Source organism: Staurois parvus, unplaced genomic scaffold (genome assembly GCF_062004578.1).
Source record: "Staurois parvus isolate SC_StPar_1 unplaced genomic scaffold, SC_StPar_1.0 ptg002113l, whole genome shotgun sequence".
Lineage (NCBI taxonomy): Eukaryota > Metazoa > Chordata > Amphibia > Anura > Ranidae > Staurois > Staurois parvus.
Window position 1 is genome coordinate 162,497 of NW_028319909.1, and position 19,384 is coordinate 181,880.

The 19,384-nt window shown below is 42.0% G+C and overlaps 1 long non-coding RNA gene across 1 annotated transcript in view; it reads right to left on the reverse strand.

Moving 5' to 3' along the window:
- The window catches only part of LOC149432671 (uncharacterized), a 116,723-nt gene that overhangs the window by 23,314 nt on the left and 74,025 nt on the right, over positions 1-19,384 (reverse strand). The window contains exon 2 of the long non-coding RNA XR_016308974.1: positions 16,837-16,902. This is a non-coding gene — a long non-coding RNA (uncharacterized LOC149432671). The remainder of the gene's footprint in view (positions 1-16,836; positions 16,903-19,384) is intronic.

Below are 19,384 nucleotides of genomic sequence, written 5' to 3' on the forward strand. Positions count from 1 at the left end.
GTTTTGAAGATCTGCCTGTGTCCCCCCTGAAACTTTTTACCTTCTGAAGTTTATAAAATATTCCAAATCTTTGTTGGGCAGATGAGGGTTTCATTTGGTAGTAGATTGGGACACACATGTTTTTTTTACTTTATTGGTTTTAATTGGGCAGAAATATATCTAATTTTGGAAAAATACTTCCAGAATCAGGCATCATTTTTCAGGATTTGGCAGTTAAATGAAAGTCCTGGAAAATATAACTCGAGAGGACAGCAAGAGGTAAGTGGAATGTGTTACTGACACTTACCTCCATGTTGTCATTTCTGAGATTCGGTTCCCTGAAGCCTGTGCCTGGAACACAATGGTACTACTTGGAGGCCTTCTTTAAGGTGGGTCTATGCTTTGTCAAGACAAGGCAAAGCAATGGGTGCACTTTAAAGAGGAACTTCATTCAGCCTAAAATAAAATCCCTCACATTGATCCCAGGGGTGGACTGACAACTCATGGGGCCCCTGGACAATAAGGGATCACGGGGCCTCTGTGTCCGTGCCCACACTTAAAGCACACTCAAAAAAGCCTATAAAAAGGTACCTGGGGCATTTCATGGGGCCCCCTACTGACCCCGGGCCCCCAGGCAGAGCTCGAATGGTCAGTCCGCCCCTGATTGATCCCTATCTTAAAAAGAAAAAAAAGCAGAGGTTCTCCCTTCTCCAGAGCTGCCATCTTTACAGGTCCACAGGACCAGGCAGAGGTCCGTATCATTTCTGCACATACACATGATCCCTACACATGCGCAAACATGCCACAGGATCTCTTAACCTTTTGATGCCGTGTCACACATCCCAGGGGCCAGTTTGTGAGATGCCCACTTTGTCTTTTCCCCTATGTTGGCATTGTGTCCACAGTAGCATTTGCGTTGGTGGAGCAGAGTAGGACTGGCCATAGAGGGGTTACTTTGACGCAGTTGGCGGCTTAAACATGTATTGTAATATGTGTGAACCAAACATCCCGATTTATTGCAGAGTCTGCTTGAAAGGGTATACACCAGTGTGCAGAGGGCCCTTCACAATTTCTAGTTTGTGAGATGCGGCACAGGAGCAGACACACCGTGGTGGTACTGGCAATGGCAGATGCACACGTGGTCGGGTCATGACGTCATCCTAGGCCAGGATTAAGGAATTAAAAACACAAAATAAAAAGAATAAAGTTTTTACTTTTTAGAATTTTTTTAAATTAATGTGTAAGAGGGAGACGGGGAGGAGGCGGGGGATAGGAACTTACTAAAATGAACAAAGTTCTGCTTTAATGCAAATCACTACAGATGACAAGAATTACCCTCCTTTACTCCCCTGCTGCCCCATTCACTCATCAGGAATGGAAGCAAAGCTCTGTGCTAGCTACAGGTTATCGGAGTTATAGATCGATCGATCGATCTATCTATCTAATAATCTATCTATCATCTATCTAATAATCTATCTAATAATCTATCTATCTATCTATCTATCTATCTATCTATCATCTATCTATCTATCTATCTATCTATCTATCTATCTATCTATCTATCTATTATCTATCTAATAATCTATCTATTATCTATCTATCTATCTATTAGGGATTCTTTGTTTTTTTTGTACATTATATCGTGCAGCATAATGTATGTTGACTATGCTTGTTCTAGTGTCAGGGGATAAGCTTCAGTTCTGCGAGAATGTTGTTTAAAGCAAAGCTTCTGCACAGTGAAGATCTCTGGATTGAGGACAAAAGTGAAACGGGAGAGCTGTACTCATCAGGGAAACTGCATTCACTAAAGGCCAGCGATTCTTTAAGGAAACCTGGAAATCACAAAGCACAGGCTTGCTTTAACCAAGGTCGCTATTCACATTCCCCACCATGCCGATGACCACTAGAGGGAGCATTTTACAATCTTGATATGAAAGACTGTGGTCATAAAAAAAAGGAGAAGAAAGCAGTATTAAAAGGCGAAAGCCACCCCATAAATTAATATTTTGGCACAGAATGAGAATGCTTTAAAAAGCCTTTACTAAGTGTAATAAATAAATATATATATATATATATATATATAATAAATCCTAAATATTTACTAAGTGTAATAAAGAAAAATATATAATGAATACTAAATATTTACTAAGTGTAATAAAGAAAAATATATAATGAACACAACATACGAAGTTGACCATTACGCTGCCTTATGCTGCAATGTCTAAGACACACTGGAACTTAATCGTCCAGACACAAATTATTCTAAAATAGGAAGCAAGATTTTATTACCAGAACATGCCCCCTTTATCGGGGTTGTGAGGACACAGCATAAAAAATAACAGAAAAAAAAATCTGAATAGAGTGAAATATATATGAATATGATAAAATTTATATCTACAGTTCACCCTTTTCCTATATCTTATTATGCTTTCTATGCTTTTTTGTTGTATCCTTACAGCTGTGTTGAAGGTGGTGTGTTCTGGCCCCCAAAACATGTTGGTTGTAAGGATACAACATAAAAACATATGAAGGAGAATATAAAGCAGAATAATATATAGGAATAGGGTGACGTGTAGATATATATTTTATAATATATCATTTTATTTTATTTATATATATATATATATATATATATATATATATAAAAACCCTTTTCATATATTATTTTTTCTGTATCCTTACAGCCCTGATGAAAGGAGGAGTGTTCTGGCCCCCGAAACGTGTTAGCTCTGTAATAAAATCTTTTACTTTATTTTATGATAAAATTCTGTCTGATCTTTTCTATTTATATTCCTTCTATGTGATCTATCAATGCTTCCATCCTATCCATCCTATTCTATCTATCTATCTATCTATCTATCTATCTATCTATCTATCTATTATGACCTAACTGCATGTCTGTCTGATCTATCCTATCTATCTATCTATCCACCTGTTTGATGAATCTATTCTATATATCTGTCTTTTTGATCTATGTGTGAACTATAGTTATACATACCCTGACCTGTCTGCAGCTATACATCCCTGTACACAACAAGCTGTGATGCTCTGTGTATTCTGACACCTTTCTATTGGAACCTGCATTAACTGTTTCAACAATATGAGCTACAGTATCTCTTCTATTGGATCTGACTACATGGTCCAGCCTTTGCCCCCCACAGTCATCAATGAGCCTTGGCCACCCATGACCCTGTTGCTGGTTGGCTGGTTTTCCTTCCTTGGACCACTTTTGGTCAGTCCTGACCAGTGGCGGACTGACAACTCATGGGACCCCCAGGCAATAGGGGATCATGGGGCCCCTGTGTCCTTGCTGAAACTCAAAAAAGTCTATGAAAAAGGTACCAGGGGCATCTCATGGGGCCCCCTACTGACCCCGGGCCCTCGGGCAGTGCCTGAGTTTCCAAATGGTCAGTCCGCCCCTGGTCCTGACCACTGCAGACCAGGAACATCCCACAAGAGCTGTAGTTTTGGAGTTGCTTTGACCCAGTCGTCTAGCCATTACAATTTGGCACTTGTCAAAGTCCCTCAAATCCTTATGTTTGCCGATTTTTTTCTCCTTTCAGCACATCGACTTCAGGGACAATATGTTGACTTGCTGCTTAAAATATCTCTCCCACTTTCAGATGCCATTGTCATGACATATTCAATTTTATTCACTTTACCTGTCAGGGGTCATAAAGTTAGGGCCGGTTGGTGCATTTTTTTTATACATGTATATTTCAGCCTATCGTTATATATTTTTCTCCATGATAGTTTTTATGTTGTATTTGTAGAGATCTGATGAAGGGGGTGTGTTCCGGCACCTGAAATGCGTTGTCTCTGTAATAAAATCTTTCATCCTATTTTGGAATAAATTTGTGTCTGGACAGTCAACTTCTGGCATGACGCTTCGGGGTTTATTTACTAAAGCTGGAGAGTCCAAAATCAGACTCCCTTCTGCATAGAAACCAATCAGCTTCCAGGTTTCATTGCCAAAGCTTCATTGAACAAGCTGAGGTTAGAAGCTGATTGGTTTCTATGCAGAAGGGAGTCTGATTTTGCACTCTCCAGCTTTAGTAAATAAACCCCTTCAGGTCTACACTTTCCTAGTTACAAGGAGAGAGTGGATATCCTTTGTTGCAGAGACATTACCAGCTCAGAATGCCTAGTCCAAATACAACTACATCTCCTATAGGCAATAGGATAATCCCAAGGCAACGGCACTATTCTACTTCTACCTCATCTTTCTTCCACTCTACAATTTAACATCTAACAGAAAAGTGTAATAATTTTTTTTATATCCTAATTTTTTAAAAATGAAAACTCTCTATCAGGGGCAGACTGACAACTCATGGGGCCCCCGGGCAATAGGGGATCATGGGGCCCCTGTGTCCTTGCCCACACTCAAAGCACACCCAAAAAAGCCTATAAAAGGTACCAGAGGCATTTCATGGGGCTCCCTACTGACCCCGGGCCCACAGGCAGTGCCCGAGTGCTCGAATAGCCAGTCCGCCCCTGCTCTCTGTGCTGTCTATAATGTATTGGACAATGTCCATTATATCGTAATTTAAAAATCATAATAAAAAAAAAAAGAGCTTAAACAGATTAAAAGAAGTACCTTAGGCGGCATGCAGCAAATGACTCACAAAGGTTGGGGGTTTCCGATGGCTTGTTGCAATATAATTGCAGCGATCGCAGAGACCCCTCCCACCAGGCCCGACTTCCTGCCGCAACCAACGCCAAAGGTTTGTCCAAAGGGTGATAATGAGAGCGTCCTCAATTCCGGTGTAAAACGTGGCGTAAAGACGTTGTTTTCGTTTACCCCCCTAATAATAATTACTGGGAATCTTTCTGTGTTTTGTGCGTTGTGCGTCTCGCTATTCTCCCCCCCCCTTCTCCGCATGCCACCGGCTGGTGTGTCAGACTGCCAGGGGAACCAGCTCCCTGGCAACGCTGTGCCCTGGCACCTCTCCCAACGCTCTCTGACTCACGCTGTGTTTAACACCTTCAAGCCTGAGCTCGCTCCTGCGCCGTTACCCGAGCAGATGTGAGGGCGTCTGCCAGAGGCGGCTCCACCCTGGAGAACATGCAATTGTAGAAGGAGAACAAAACTTGTCTGGAAGAATGTTCAATCCTGCACCACCCATTAGTATGACTTTACCCACTCCGACAACTGAGCATGGGAGAAGAATAGGCCACTCTGTCCATCTGTCTGATCGATCGAATCCTGTCTAAACGTCTGTCTGTCCATGTATCTGTCTGCTCTATACTATCTGTCTGTCTGATCTATCCTATCCTATCATGTCTGCCTGATCTATCCTATCCTATCATGTCTGCCTGATCTATCCTATCCTATCATGTCTGCCTGATCTATCCTATCTGTCTGTCTGTCGGATCTATCCTGTCTTAACCTGTCTCTCTATCTGATCTATCCTGTCTGTCTGTCCATTTATCTGCCTGATCTATCCTATATGTCTGTCTGTCGGATCTATCCTGTCTTAACCTGTCTCTCTATCTGATCTATCCTATCTGTCTGTCCATTTATCTGCCTGATCTATCCTATATGTCTGTCTGATCTATCCTATCTGTCTGTCTGATCTATCCTATCTGTCTGTCTGTCAGATCTATCCTGTCTTAACCTGTCTCTCTATCTGATCTATCCTATCTGTCTGTCCATTTATCTGCCTGATCTATCCTATCTGTATGTTTGTCTGATCTATCCCATCTGTCTGTCTGATCTATCCTATCCTATCATGTCTGTCTGATCTATCCTATCATGTCTGTCTGATCTATCCTATCATTTCTGTCTGATGTATCCTATCCTATCTGTCTGTCTGATCTATCCTATCACGTCTGTCTGATCTATCCTATAATGTCTGTCTGATCTATCCTATCACGTCTGTCTGATCTATCCTATAATGTCTGTCTGATCTATCCTATCACGTCTGTCTGATCTATCCTATAATGTCTGTCTGATCTATCCTATCTGTCTGTCTGATCTATCCTATCACGTCTGTCTGATCTATCCTATCATGTCTGTCTGATCTATCCTATCATGTCTGTCTGATCTATCCTATCTGTCTGTCTGATCTATCCTATCTATCTGTCTGATCTATCCTATCATGTCTGTCTGATCTATCCTATCTGTCTGTCTGATCTATCCTATCTTGTCTGTCTGATCTATCCTATCTTGTCTGTATGTCCATGTATCTGCCTGATCTATCCTATCCTATCTGTCTCTCTGTCTGATCTATCCTATCTTGTCTTTCTGTCCATGTATCTGTCTGACCTATCATATCCTATCTGTCTGTCTGACTGACCTATCCTATCCTGTCTGTCCAGTATATTCTATTCTGTCTGTCCGATCTATCCTATCCTGTCTGTCTGTCTTTCTGTCCAATCTATCATATTCTTTCTGTCTGTCTGATCTATCTTATCTATCTGCCTGATCTATCCTATCAGTCTGACTGTCCGATCTATGCTATCTTATCCTGTCTCTCTGTCTGATCTATCCTATTTTGTCTGTCTGTCCATGTATCTGTCTGATCTATCCTATCCTATCTGTCTGTCTGATCTATCCTATCTGTGTGTCTGATCTATCCTATCATGTCTGTCTGTATTTCTGTCCAATCTGTCATATTCTTTCTGTCTGTCTGATCTATCTTATCTGTCTGTCTGATTTATCCTAGCCTGTCTGTCTGTGCAATCTATCCTATCTTGTCTGTATTTCTGTTCAATATATCCTATCCTATCTGTCTGTCTGCCTGATCTATCCTATCTTTTCTGTCTGTCTGTCCAATCTATTCTATCAGTCTGTCTGATCTATCCTATCCTGTCTGTCTTTCTGTCCAATCCATCATATCCTTTCACTCTCTGTGATCTATCCTATCCTGTCTGTCTGTCTGTCCAATCAATTCTATTCTGTCTGTCTTTCTGTCCAGTCTATCCTATCCTGACTTTCTGTCCAGCCTATCCTATCCTTTCTGTCTGTCTGTCCAATCTATTCTATCAGTCTGTCTGATCTATCCTATCATGTCTGTCTGTATTTCTGTTCAATCTGTCATATTCTTTCTGTCTGTCTGATCTATCTTATCTGTCTGTCTGATTTTTCCTAGCCTGTCTGTCTGTCTGTCTGTCTGTGCAATCTATCCTATCTTGTCTGTCTTTCTGTTCAATATATCCTATCCTATCTGTCTGTCTGCCTGATCTATCCTATCTTTTCTGTCTGTCTGTCCAATCTATTCTATCAGTCTGTCTGATCTATCCTATCCTGTCTGTCTTTCTGTCCAATCCATCATATCCTTTCACTCTGTCTGATCTATCCTATCCTGTCTGTCTGTCTGTCTGTCTGTCCAATCAATTCTTTCCTGTCTGTCTTTCTGTCCAGTCTATCCTATCCTGACTTTCTGTCCAGCCTATCCTATCCTATCCTATCCTTTCTGTCTGTCTGTCCAATCTATTCTATCAGTCTGATCTATCCTATCTTCTCTGTCTGTCTTTCTGTCCAATCTGTCATATCCTTTCAGTCTGTCTGATCTATCCTATCTGTCCAATGTATCCTATCCTGTCTGTCTGTCCAATGTATCCTATCCTGTCTGTCTGTCCAATTTATCCTATCATGTCTGTCTGTCCAGTCTATCCTATCCTGACTTTCTGTCCAGTCTATTCTATCTTATCTGTCTGTCTGATCTATCCTTTCTGTCTGTCTGTCCCATCTATTATATATGTCTGTCTAACTATCCATCGGAACTACTCTGTCTGTCTGTCCAATTTATCCACTTGTCTGTTTGTCTGATCTAAACTATCTGTCTGTCTGCCCTTCTATTTGTCTATCAGTCAGTCTGATCTATCCATTATCTGATCTATCCTATCTATCTGCCTGTCTGATGCATCCTGTCTACAGTATCTATCTTTCTAAACTATCCCATCTGTCTGGTCTGTTCTATCTGTGTATTTATCTATCTAGCTGTCTGCCTGTCTGATTGATCTAGTCTCTCCAATCTAACCTATCCATCTATCTATAAAAACCATATCTTTTGAGAACTTCAATATATAGCCTTCTCCCTATAGTCGCTATCTTCTGCTCCCAAAACAGGTGTTGTCACTTCTCTTGCTGTAATCATTATCATAAAAAATATAAAACCCAACAAGCGTGGTGTGACCCTCTAACTGTCATGGCGGGTGGGACGCACATCTGGAGATCTCACCACGGATGTCCCTGTGGTTTATGGATATATTATATACAGCATAATTGCTAGGCAAGCCAGATAATAATTTGCCTCTTCATTACAATGTGCAACTAGCTATGATATTCTGTTTCAATAGTTTTTATTAAGGTGTTTTAAAAATTGTAGCTGTACAATGAACAAAGAGGTAGAACAATTCCAAGGAAGAAAGTAAAGGGTGCCAAGGGTTAACTAGCTTTGATTTTCTAAGATAAAATGCTAACATTTCTTGTAGTCATGGCAACAGTAAATCTTTTGTAGAAAGGATTTCCCCAAATCTTCACACTTTCTACTCCAGTGTCTGAATGTTTCACTCCCTGTTGAATACGGCATCCCCTGCAGCCCTCAGGTATCCTTAGCTTTGCATCGCTGAAGAAGTAATCATTGGCTGCACAACAAATGCCGGGAATGTAGAATTTCTCATTGCAACGCTGATCCTGGATCTGTAGCAAAGGTAGAACCTTCCCCACCTATTACTGATGATGAATAGAACCTTCCACCTATTACTGATGATGAATAGAACCTTCAACCTAGAACTGATGATGAATAGAACCTTCTACCTAGTACTGATGTTGAATAGAACCTTCAACCTAGTACTGATGCTTAAAAGAGCCTTCTACCTAGTACTGATATTCAACAGAACTTTCTACTTAGTACTGATGTTGAATAGAACCTTCAACCTAGTACTGATGCTTAATAGAACCTTCTACCTAGTACTGATGCTTAATAGAACCTTCTACCTAGTACTGATGTTGAATAGAATCTTCTATTCAGTAATGATGTTGAATAGAACCTTCAACCTAGTACTGATGCTTAATAGAACCTTCTACCTAGTACTGATGCTTAATAGAACCTTCTACCTAGTACTGATGTTGAATAGAATCTTCTATTCAGTACTGATGTTGAATAGAACCTTCTACTTAGTACTGATGTTGAATAGAACCTTCAACCTAGTGCTGATGTTGAATAGAACCTTCAACCTAGTACTGATGCTTAATAGAACCTTCTACCTAGTACTGATGCTTAATAGAACCTTCTACCTAGTACTGATGTTGAATAGAATCTTCTATTCAGTACTGATGTTGAATAGAACCTTCTACTTAGTACTGATGTTGAATAGAACCTTCAACCTAGTGCTGATGTTGAATAGAACCTTCTACCTAGTACTGATGTTGAATAGAACCTTCTACTTAGTACTGATGTTGAATAGAACCTTGTACCTAGTACTGATGTTGAATAGAACCTTCTACTTAGTACTGATGTTGAATAGAACCTTATACCTACTGCTGATGTTGAATAGAACCTTCTACCTAGTACTGATGTTGAATAGAATCTTCTATTCAGTATTGATGTTGAAATGAGCCTTCTACCTGGTACTAAATTTGAATAGAACCTTTTATTTAATACTGATGTTGAATACAGCCTTCTACTAAGTATCGATATTGGATAGAACCTTACACCTAGTGCTGATGTTGAATAAAATCTTACAGCTAGTACTGATATTGAAAAGAACCTTCTATCTAGTACTGATGTAAAACAGAACCTTCTACCTAATAATGATGCTGAATAGAACCTTCTACCCATCACTGATATTGAGTAAAATCTTACACCTAACACTAATATTGAATGAAAAAACCTTCTACCTAGTACTGATGTTAAATAGGACATTCTGACTAATCCTGACATTGAATAGAACCTTCCACCTAGTACTGATGTTGAATAGAACCTTCCACCTAGTACTGATGTTGAATAGAACCTTCCACCTAGTACTGATGTTGAATAGAACCTTCCACCTAGTACTGATGTTGAATGGAACCATCCACCTAGTACTGATGTTGAATGGAACCTTCTACCTAGTACTAATGTTAAATAAGACCTTCTGACTAGTCCTGATGTTGAATAGAACCTTCCACCCAGTACTAATGTTAAATAAAACCTTTCATCTAGTACTGATATTGAATGGAACCTTCCACCTGGTACTGATGTTGAATATAACCTTCCACCTGGTACCGATGTTAAGTAAACTCTTACACCTAGTACTGATGTTAAATAGAACCTTCTACCTAATAATGATGCTGAATAGAACCTTCTACCCTTCACTGATATTGAATAAAATCTTACACCTAATACTGATGTTGAATCAAAAACCCTTCTACCTAGTCCTGATGTAAAGTAGGACCTTCTGACTAGTCCTAAAGTTGAGTAGAACCTTCCACCTAGTACTGATGTTGAATGGAACCTTCCACCTGGTACTGCTGTTGAATAGAACCTTCCACCTGGTACTGATGTTGAATAGAACCTTCCACCTGGTACCGATGTTGAGTAAACTCTTACACCTAGTACTGATGTTAAATAGAGCCTTCTACCTAATAATGATGCTGAATAGAACCTTCTATCCTTCCTTGATATTGAATAAAATCTTACACCTAATACTGATGTTGAATCAAAAACCCTTCTACCTAGTCCTGATGTTAAGTAGGACCTTCTGACTAGTCCTAAAGTTGAATAGAACCTTCCACCTAGTACTGATGTTGAATAGAACCTTCCATCTAGTATGAATTGACTAGAGCCTTTTGCCTTGCTCCGACATTGACTAGAACCTTTTACCTAGAACTTAGGTTGAAAAATATGAACAGCCATATTGGAATGCTTGATCCCAGTGGTTTGGGTGTGTGCTTAGGAGTACTTAGAATATGAGAAACAGCCAACGTACTTCAGAATAAAGCAACCCCCTTTCTATTGGGTTTGAGCAACAATTTGTAATACAGTAAGGAAGAAATAGAAAGGCTGGAAAGCATATCCTAATGGCATGTTAGGACACACAATCATTACTCAAGCCCTGGCGAAGGGTTTGTTCCTTTGAAACGTCTTGGCTCTATCCAATATAATTCACAAATAAATATTTTAAACAAATTTCAACCAAGATGAGAATTTGTACTAGGCACACCTAATCACACACTTGAAAGTTGTTCACTTGCTCAGCAATTCGACTAATATGAGAGCAGTCTAAGCCCAGCATTGGGTCCTTTCCTTTACCACAAACTAATCTCTGATGGGAAAAATCCACTTTATCTTTTATTCATTTGAATTAATCTCTGCCTACGTCAGTCCAGAGCTATCACATGCCTATCAATCCTATCTCAGTATGTACAGGGATAAAGTAGGGGTATGCATATGCTATCAAGTTTGCTAAAATCCTTGTAATATGTACAGTATATCTGGAAGGGATATTTTTTTGGAATAACTGAAATTTCACTGGAACAGTTTTGGGTGAACTTACCCTTTAAGAACAGGACTTAGAAGGGGCACTATTCCTTCCAGTGACACCAACAATGGAGCACTATTCCTTCCATTGACAGCAATGATGGGGCACTTTTCCTTCCATTGACAGCAATGATGGGGCACTATTCCTCCCACTGACACCAACAATTAAGCACTATTCCTTCCATTTACAGCAATGATGGAGCACTATTTCTTCCACTGACACCAACAGTGGGGCACAATTACTCCTACTGATAGCAATAATGGGTCACTATTCCTTCCACTGACACCCATGATGTGGCACTGTTCCTCCCACTGATGCTGAAAATGGGGCACTATTCCTCCCACTGACACCAACAATGGGGCAATATTCCTTCCACTGACACCAACAATGGGGCACCATTCCGTTTACTGACACCAAAGATGGTTCACTGTCTACTCCCACTGATGCCAGGACTATTTCTAATTCTACTGGCCACAGTTTGGTCCCCCCAATGTTTGAAGGACAATAATCTGGCCCATTGTTGAGAAATGACCCCTGCTCTAGTCTATAGCAACCTATATAGGATGTCTGCAGTCTGTGACCATCTCTTGGTATCCCCATAAGTTCAGACTACTTCTGTTGCATGTCTGACTGTTTTCTGTACCATTACATGGGCTGAATACTATGTGTGGCCATGATGTGGTATCAGTGTCTGCATTAGTGGGCCCATCCATCAAGTAGGTTGACCAACGCTGATGTGGAGTATCGTTTTCTAATAGATTATACTAATTAGCATTATAGCATATATTATATCACCATCATTATATTTTACCATATTATGTCTCCTAATATGTAATATATAAACAGTCTCTAGCAGTCTCCTATAACCTGATGTCAAACTTTCAGCAGAATACACAAATATAACCTGATACAGTACATGTTCATAACTGTGAAGCATGGAGAGGAAGCGCTCAGCCTGGAGCAAGATGGCGGATTGGCCAAGAAAATTCATCCCACCCAATGGATTTATCCTCCATGACGGCCTGATCAGTGAGGGCATACAGTTATATCACCTATCCCGTTCTGACTATGAGAAGCTGCATTGGGCAAACATTCTGTTAGGTCTGTAGGCAAGTTAATCGTCTGTGGTATCATGCTGGTAGCACCTGATAACAAGCAGCCTCTTGGAACATGAAATGTCCTCTAGCAGTCTCTTGGAACACGACAGCTTAAATATGATTGGGAAGGGTGGACCTTCAACTTTATTTCCTCTAAAGCGTCCCAGATATCTCAGTCCAACATTGGGTAGAGTTCATTAGATCACAAACTGAGAATTAATGGCCTATTTTAACCCCGAAGAGCTTGCAATCTAGTACTGACTTTGGAAACAACGTGAATCAGAAACACAGTCAATTCTGTTCATTAGAATACTGCTTACATTGAACCCACATGATTGTGAAATAATATTTGCAACAGGTGCAGTCAAACATAAGTTAGCTCCTTCTTAAAATATAAATGACAACCCAATTTATTTAATAAGGGGCCTAAGAGAAGTCGTGTTCCTTAACCCACACCACCCTATCAGAATATACCTTTAAAGAGAATTTGTTACACATGAAGCATCATGTATCCCGTGCCATGAGTTATATTATTATTATTATTATTACTACGAGTTTATATAGCGCCAAAGGGTTTGCTCAGCGCTATACAATAGAGGGGGGACAATACATGGCACAGTACAACAACAACAAACAATGTACGAGGGGTAAGAGGGCCCTACTCTTTCGAGCTTACAATCTAGGAGGGAGGGGGTAAAGGTACAGTAGGAAGTGGCTGAGGGGAATGAGGGGTGGAAGGAAAGAGGGAGAATGGCCGTTAGGTGAGGGTGGGGTAGGCTTCCCTGAAGAGATGGGTTTTGAGGGAGCGCCTGAATGTGAAGAGGGAAGGCGACAGTCTGATGGATTGGGGCAGTGAGTTCCAGAGGATGGGGGAGGACCTGGAGAAGTCCTGCAGTCGTTTAGTCGTATATCATTTATATTCTATCCAGCAGTGGAAACCAGACATCAGTGACTAGTTCACAATGAAATGATTATAGTGTAACTTGATGACTGTGTCTGTATGAAGTTCATGGAATTTGTAGTGGAGAATCTTCAGCCCAAACCTTTTAGTTTAGAGCTGAATAGAGTAAGGAAGTGTTAGAAGATATCACTGCTCTTCTCAAGTGGTCATCAACAGCGAGGCTCTTTCTGTCCATACATCATACATCAGCATCAGAGGTTGGTCATCAGCTCTGAGGGAAGGGATTCGTCCCCGAAACGCGTCAGCCATTTGACCGCCCTCACAGTGAGAACACCGTGCCCGCCGTTGTGGCCATTGTCATTTTTCTATGCTTTTTAGATACATGCTTCATCTGTGAGTATGTTTTTATTATTCTTTTACTCCTACAATAAACCTTGGATAATGCACTAGGTGTGTGCGCCACCTGTTTTCTCTCTATCCAGTGGCTGATTTCCCCGTCTGAGGAGGGCTGCACCCCTGGAACATTTCCTTTGGTTGTCGCTGTCCTGGTACCCTTGGCTTCCCTTTTGGCTGTGCATATCCTGAGGCACTGGAGAGTACATACGATAATGACTGTGTCTGTATGAAGTTCATGGAATTTGTAGTGGAGAATCTTCAGCCCAAACCTTTTAGTTTAGAGCTGAATAGAGTAAGGAAGTGTTAGAAGATATCACTGCTCTTCTTAAGTGGTCATTGGACAGGAAGGCGAGTGAAATCTCCCCAAAGGGAGAGGTTCTACCCCATGGAATGTCATTTTAAGTAGCACCCAGAAGATTGCATGCAAGCTTGGACTGAGGGATCCTCCAGTGCGCCTCTTCTCTTTACAAATACAGTGCCAATGACATTGCCTGTAGGGTGCATTAATTAAGGCTGATCTGAGGTTTGAAACTAGAAGAATTGGGCTGATCTAAGGTGTAAATGTGCAGTAATTGGGGTGAACTGAGGTCTTCAGGTGCAGGAATTGGGGTGATCTGAGGTCTTCAGGTGCATAAATTCGGGTTATTCAAGGTCTGAAGGTGCAGGAATTTGGGCTAATCTGAGGTATGAATGTGCAGGAATTGGAGTGATCTGAGGTCTAAAGGTGCAGGAATCGGGGCTAATCTGAGGTCACAATGTGCAGGAATTAGGTTGATCTGATGTCTGAAGGTGCAGGAACTGGATTGATCTGAGATCTGAAGGTGCTGGAATTGGGGTGATCTGAGGTCTGAAGGTGCAGGAATTGGGGTTGATCTGAGGGCTGAAGATGCAGGAATTGGGGCTAACCTGAGGTGTGAATGTGCAGGAATTGGAGTGATCTGAGGTCTTCAGGTGCAGGAATTGGGGTGATCCGAGGTCTGAAGGTGCAAGAATTAGGGTGATTTGAGGTCTAAAGGTGCAGGAATCGGGGATAATCTAAGGTCAGAAGGTGCAGGAATTGGGGCTAATCTGAGGTCTGAAGGTGCAGGAACTGGGTTGATCTGAGGTCTGAAGGTACAGTAATTGGGGTGATCTGAGGTGTGAAGGTGCAGGAAATAGGGTGAACCGCGGTCTGAAAGTGCAAGAATTGGGGCTAACCTGAGGTGTGAATGTGCATGAATTGGAGTGATCTGAGGTCTTCAGGTACAGGAATTGGGGTGATCCGAGGTCTGAAGGTGCAGGAATTGGGATGATTTGAGGTCTAAAGGTGCAGGAATTGGGGATAATCTAAGGTCAGAAGGTGCAAGAATTAGGGTGGTCCAAAGTCTGAAAGTGCAGGAAATGGGTTGATCTGAGGTCTGAAGGTGCAGGAATTGGGGTGATCTGAGGTCTGAAAGTGCAGGAAACAGGGTGAACAGAGGTCTGAAGGTGCAAGAATTGGGGTTGATCTGAGGTCTGGAGGTGCAGGAATCAAGGCTAATCTGAGGTCTGAAAGTGCAAGAATTGAGTTGATCGGATGTCTGAAGGTACAGAAATTAGGGTTGATTTTAGGTCTAAAGGTGCAGGAATTGGGGCTGGTCTGAGGTCTGAAGCTGCAGGAATTGGGTTGATCTGAGGTCTGAAAGTACAGGAATTGGAGTGATCTGAGGTCTGAAGGTGCAGGAATTGGGTTGATCTGAGGTCTAAAGGTGCAGAAATTGGGGTGATATGAGGTCTGAAGGTTCAGGAATTAGGGTGATCTGAGCTCAGAAGGTACAGGAATTGGGTTGATCTGATGTCTGAAGGTGCAGGAATTAGGGTTGATCTGAGGTCTAAAGGTGCAAGAATTGGGGATTATTTGAGGTCTGAAGGTGCAGAAATTGGGGCTGATCGGATGTCTGAAGGTGCAGGAATTGGGTTGATCTGAGGTCTGAATGTACAGAAATTGGGGTGATCTGAAGTCTGAAGGTGCAGGAATTGGAGTGATCTGAGGCAGGAATCAGGGCTAACCTGAGGTCTGAAGGTGTAGAAATTGGGTTGATCTGAGGTCTGAAGGTTCAGAAACTGGGGCTGATCTGAGGCCTGAAGATGCAAGGATCTGGGCTAATCTGAGGTCTGAAGGTGCAGACATTGGGGTGATCTGAGGTCTGAAGGCGCAGGGATCGGGGCTAATCTGAGGTCTAAAGGTGCAGACATTGGGTTGATCTGAGGTCTGAAGGTTCAGAAATTGGGGCTGATCTGAGGCCTGAAGATGCAGGGATCTGGGCTAATCTGAGGTCTGAAGGTGCAGACATTGGGGTGATCTGAGGTCTGAAGGCGCAGGGATCGGGGCTAATCTGAGGTCTAAAGGTGCAGACATTGGGGTGATCTGAGGTCTGCGGCACATCATTGTCCATGTTTGACATACCAGTCATCTAATGCTTTTCAATTGACTTATTACGGAAAGAATTTCCGGCCCAGTTCTTACCGCTCCCCATTCTATATAAAACTAACACACAGGTTTCACATTTCTACAGCAGACAACAGTGAACTAAAGGAGTGAAAGGGACCTGTCATGGAACTGCCACAGCTGACTTTTTAGCTGCAACTTACAGCACTGTCATCCAGATCCTGGAGACGTTCCACTAAGTCACTGTTCGGGATCCAGCATGCAGCGGAAAGGTCTAAGCTCTTGTCTTGCCCCAGGCCACTGACTTAGTAGGTAATTAGGCTAGGGTCAGAAGGATAACCCCCGAAGCCTGCATTTTAGTAATGGCACCTCCCTTATAACCATGCTGAAATTCCCTTCAGGTAAAAATATAAATCACTATGCAAAGTCGCCATCTTTCCCAAGATCTTGTCCTGCATTGGATGAGGTCTGTACCTTACTTGGTCTACACATTAATTTCTTAAAGCGGAAATTCAAGGATCTCCTGCCCTCTAGTGGTGAGATTTCTAACTACAACCTAAAATGATAAAAGAGTTTCTTGCATTTACCTGCTTGGTCAGGAATTCACTTCTAAATGGCAGTTGCTTGGTCACGTGACTAATTTCTTCATCCAGCTGCAAATAAAACAAAAAAGGGAGTCACATTCTGATTTTACCATAAAAGCAAAACTTAGAAGCATAGAACTATGGCAAAATATAAAAGTAACCAACTAAGAGATTTTTGTAGCTTTTCCTCCAAAGATTAGTGATGCTTCAGTGTATTCTACTTTAATCCAAACCTGTCTCAGACCCCTACATATAACAACATAGGATGGCTATAGGGTCTGGAGTTGGTGCCCCCTTTTGGATTAAAGAGGAAAGACCCCTTTCTTATCTCTGCTGGAAGCCAGATTCAGGCATGTTGCTCTCTGCCATAGCTTTCTATTGGAACTGTCACTTCTGCTCTACCACTTTCCTGAAGTATGAAGGATTATTTCATAAGGCAGGGGTGGGCAACTGTGGCTTTCCAGCTGTTGGTGAACTACAGGTCCCATCATGCCTCTGCCTTTGGGAGTCATGCTTGTAACTGTTAGTTTTGCAATGCCTCATGAGACTTGTAGTTCTACAACAGCTGGAGGGCCACAGTTGCCCACCCCTGTCATAAGGTATATAAGCAGCACTGATGACGCCCAAAGTGCACTAAGCCGTAACAATCTGATTGCAGTTTATAGCGGTCAGGTCAGGGATTGCTCGCTACGGGTTTCTGCCTTTTAGACATCCACATTACTCTTTGTAACCTGATAGATCTAAAGCCAATGAAAAAGATATATCATATAAGTTGTAACATAGTAATGTCATTTCAGTAGTTGTGTTCAGCTTTTGCAAATCTGCAGCTTTTGTTAAAATATTCCCTGGTATATCCCCCCGTGATGGTCCTTGTTCAGTCACTCCCTGTTATGAGGTGACAGATCTCTCCCAAATAAGTCCAGCGTTGTCACCTTGTCACGTGCACAGGCATGGGCCACTGTAGTCATTAGAAGGAAACCCAAGTCTAGGGCAATGATATATAGCAGATGGTGGAGTGAGTGCATGTTGACAGGAAGTGACTGAAGGAGGCTAGAGGGGATAAGCAGCACTGAGATGCTAAGAAGAATGAAAAAAAAAGATGAAAACAGTATTTTATAAAAAATAATGGCAGTTGATACTATTTTAATTATATATACTGTATAACCTCTGCACTGCTCTTCAGTGCATACCCTCTGCATTCCTTTTCTTTACCTGCAGCCCACTGTCATACCCTTTCTTGTTCTCAAACTCTCACCTTCATACACTCCCCACTCTTCTCCTGTACATAATGCCCACTGTCATATCCTCATATTCCTCTCCTGTTCATAATGCCCACCATCATACCCTCCACACTCTTCTCCTGTACATGGTGCCCACCATCATACCCTCCACACTCTTCTCCTGTACATAGTGCCCACCATCATACCCTCCACACTCCTCTCCTGTATATACTGCCCACCATCATACCATCCACACTCCTCTCCTGTACATAATCTCCACCACCATACCCTCCACACTCCTCTTCTGCACATACTGCCCACCATCATATCCTCCACACTCCTCTCCTGTACATACTGCCCACCATCATATCCTCCACACTCCTCTCCTGTACATACTCTCCACCACCATATCCTCCACACTTCACACTGTACCATAATACCCCTCGCACTCTTCTCTTGTACATAATTTCCACCACCATCATACACTCCACACTCCTCTCCTGTACATAATGCCCACCATCATACCCTCTACACACTTCTGTACATAATGCCCACCATCATACCCTCCACACTCTTCTCCTGTATATAGTGCCCACCATCACACCCTCTACATTCTTTTCCTGTACACAGTGCCCACCATCATACCCTCTACATTCTTACCTGTACATAGTGCCCACCATCATACCCTCCACACTCCTCTCCTGTATATAGTGCCCACCATCATACCCTCCACACTCTTCTCCTGTACATAATGCCCACCATCATACCCTCCTCCGCACTCCTCTCCTGTACATAGTGCCCACCATCATACCCTCCGCACTCCTCTCCTGTATATAGTGCCCACCATCATACCCTCCACACTCTTCTCCTGTACATAGTGCCCATCATCATACCCTCTACATTATTTTCCTGTACATAATGCCCACCATCATACCCTCCTCCGCACTCCTCTCCTGTACATAGTGCCCACCATCATACCCTCCGCACTCCTCTCCTGTATATAGTGCCCACCATCATACCCTCCACACTCTTCTCCTGTACATAGTGCCCATCATCATACCCTCTACATTATTTTCCTGTACATAATGCCCACCATCATACCCTCCTCTGCACTCCTCTCCTGTACATAGTGCCCACCATCATACCCTCCACACTCTTCTCCTGTACATAGTGCCCACCATCATATCCTCTACACTCTTCTGAATTGTTTCTTTAAGATTTTTTTTTTCAATATCCTCAGCTTTTTCTCGTAGGCGATGATTTACCACAACATTGTTTAATGAAGCTATTATATTGTCCTCCTTATTTATCTATGGAAGCCCTCTGAGTGC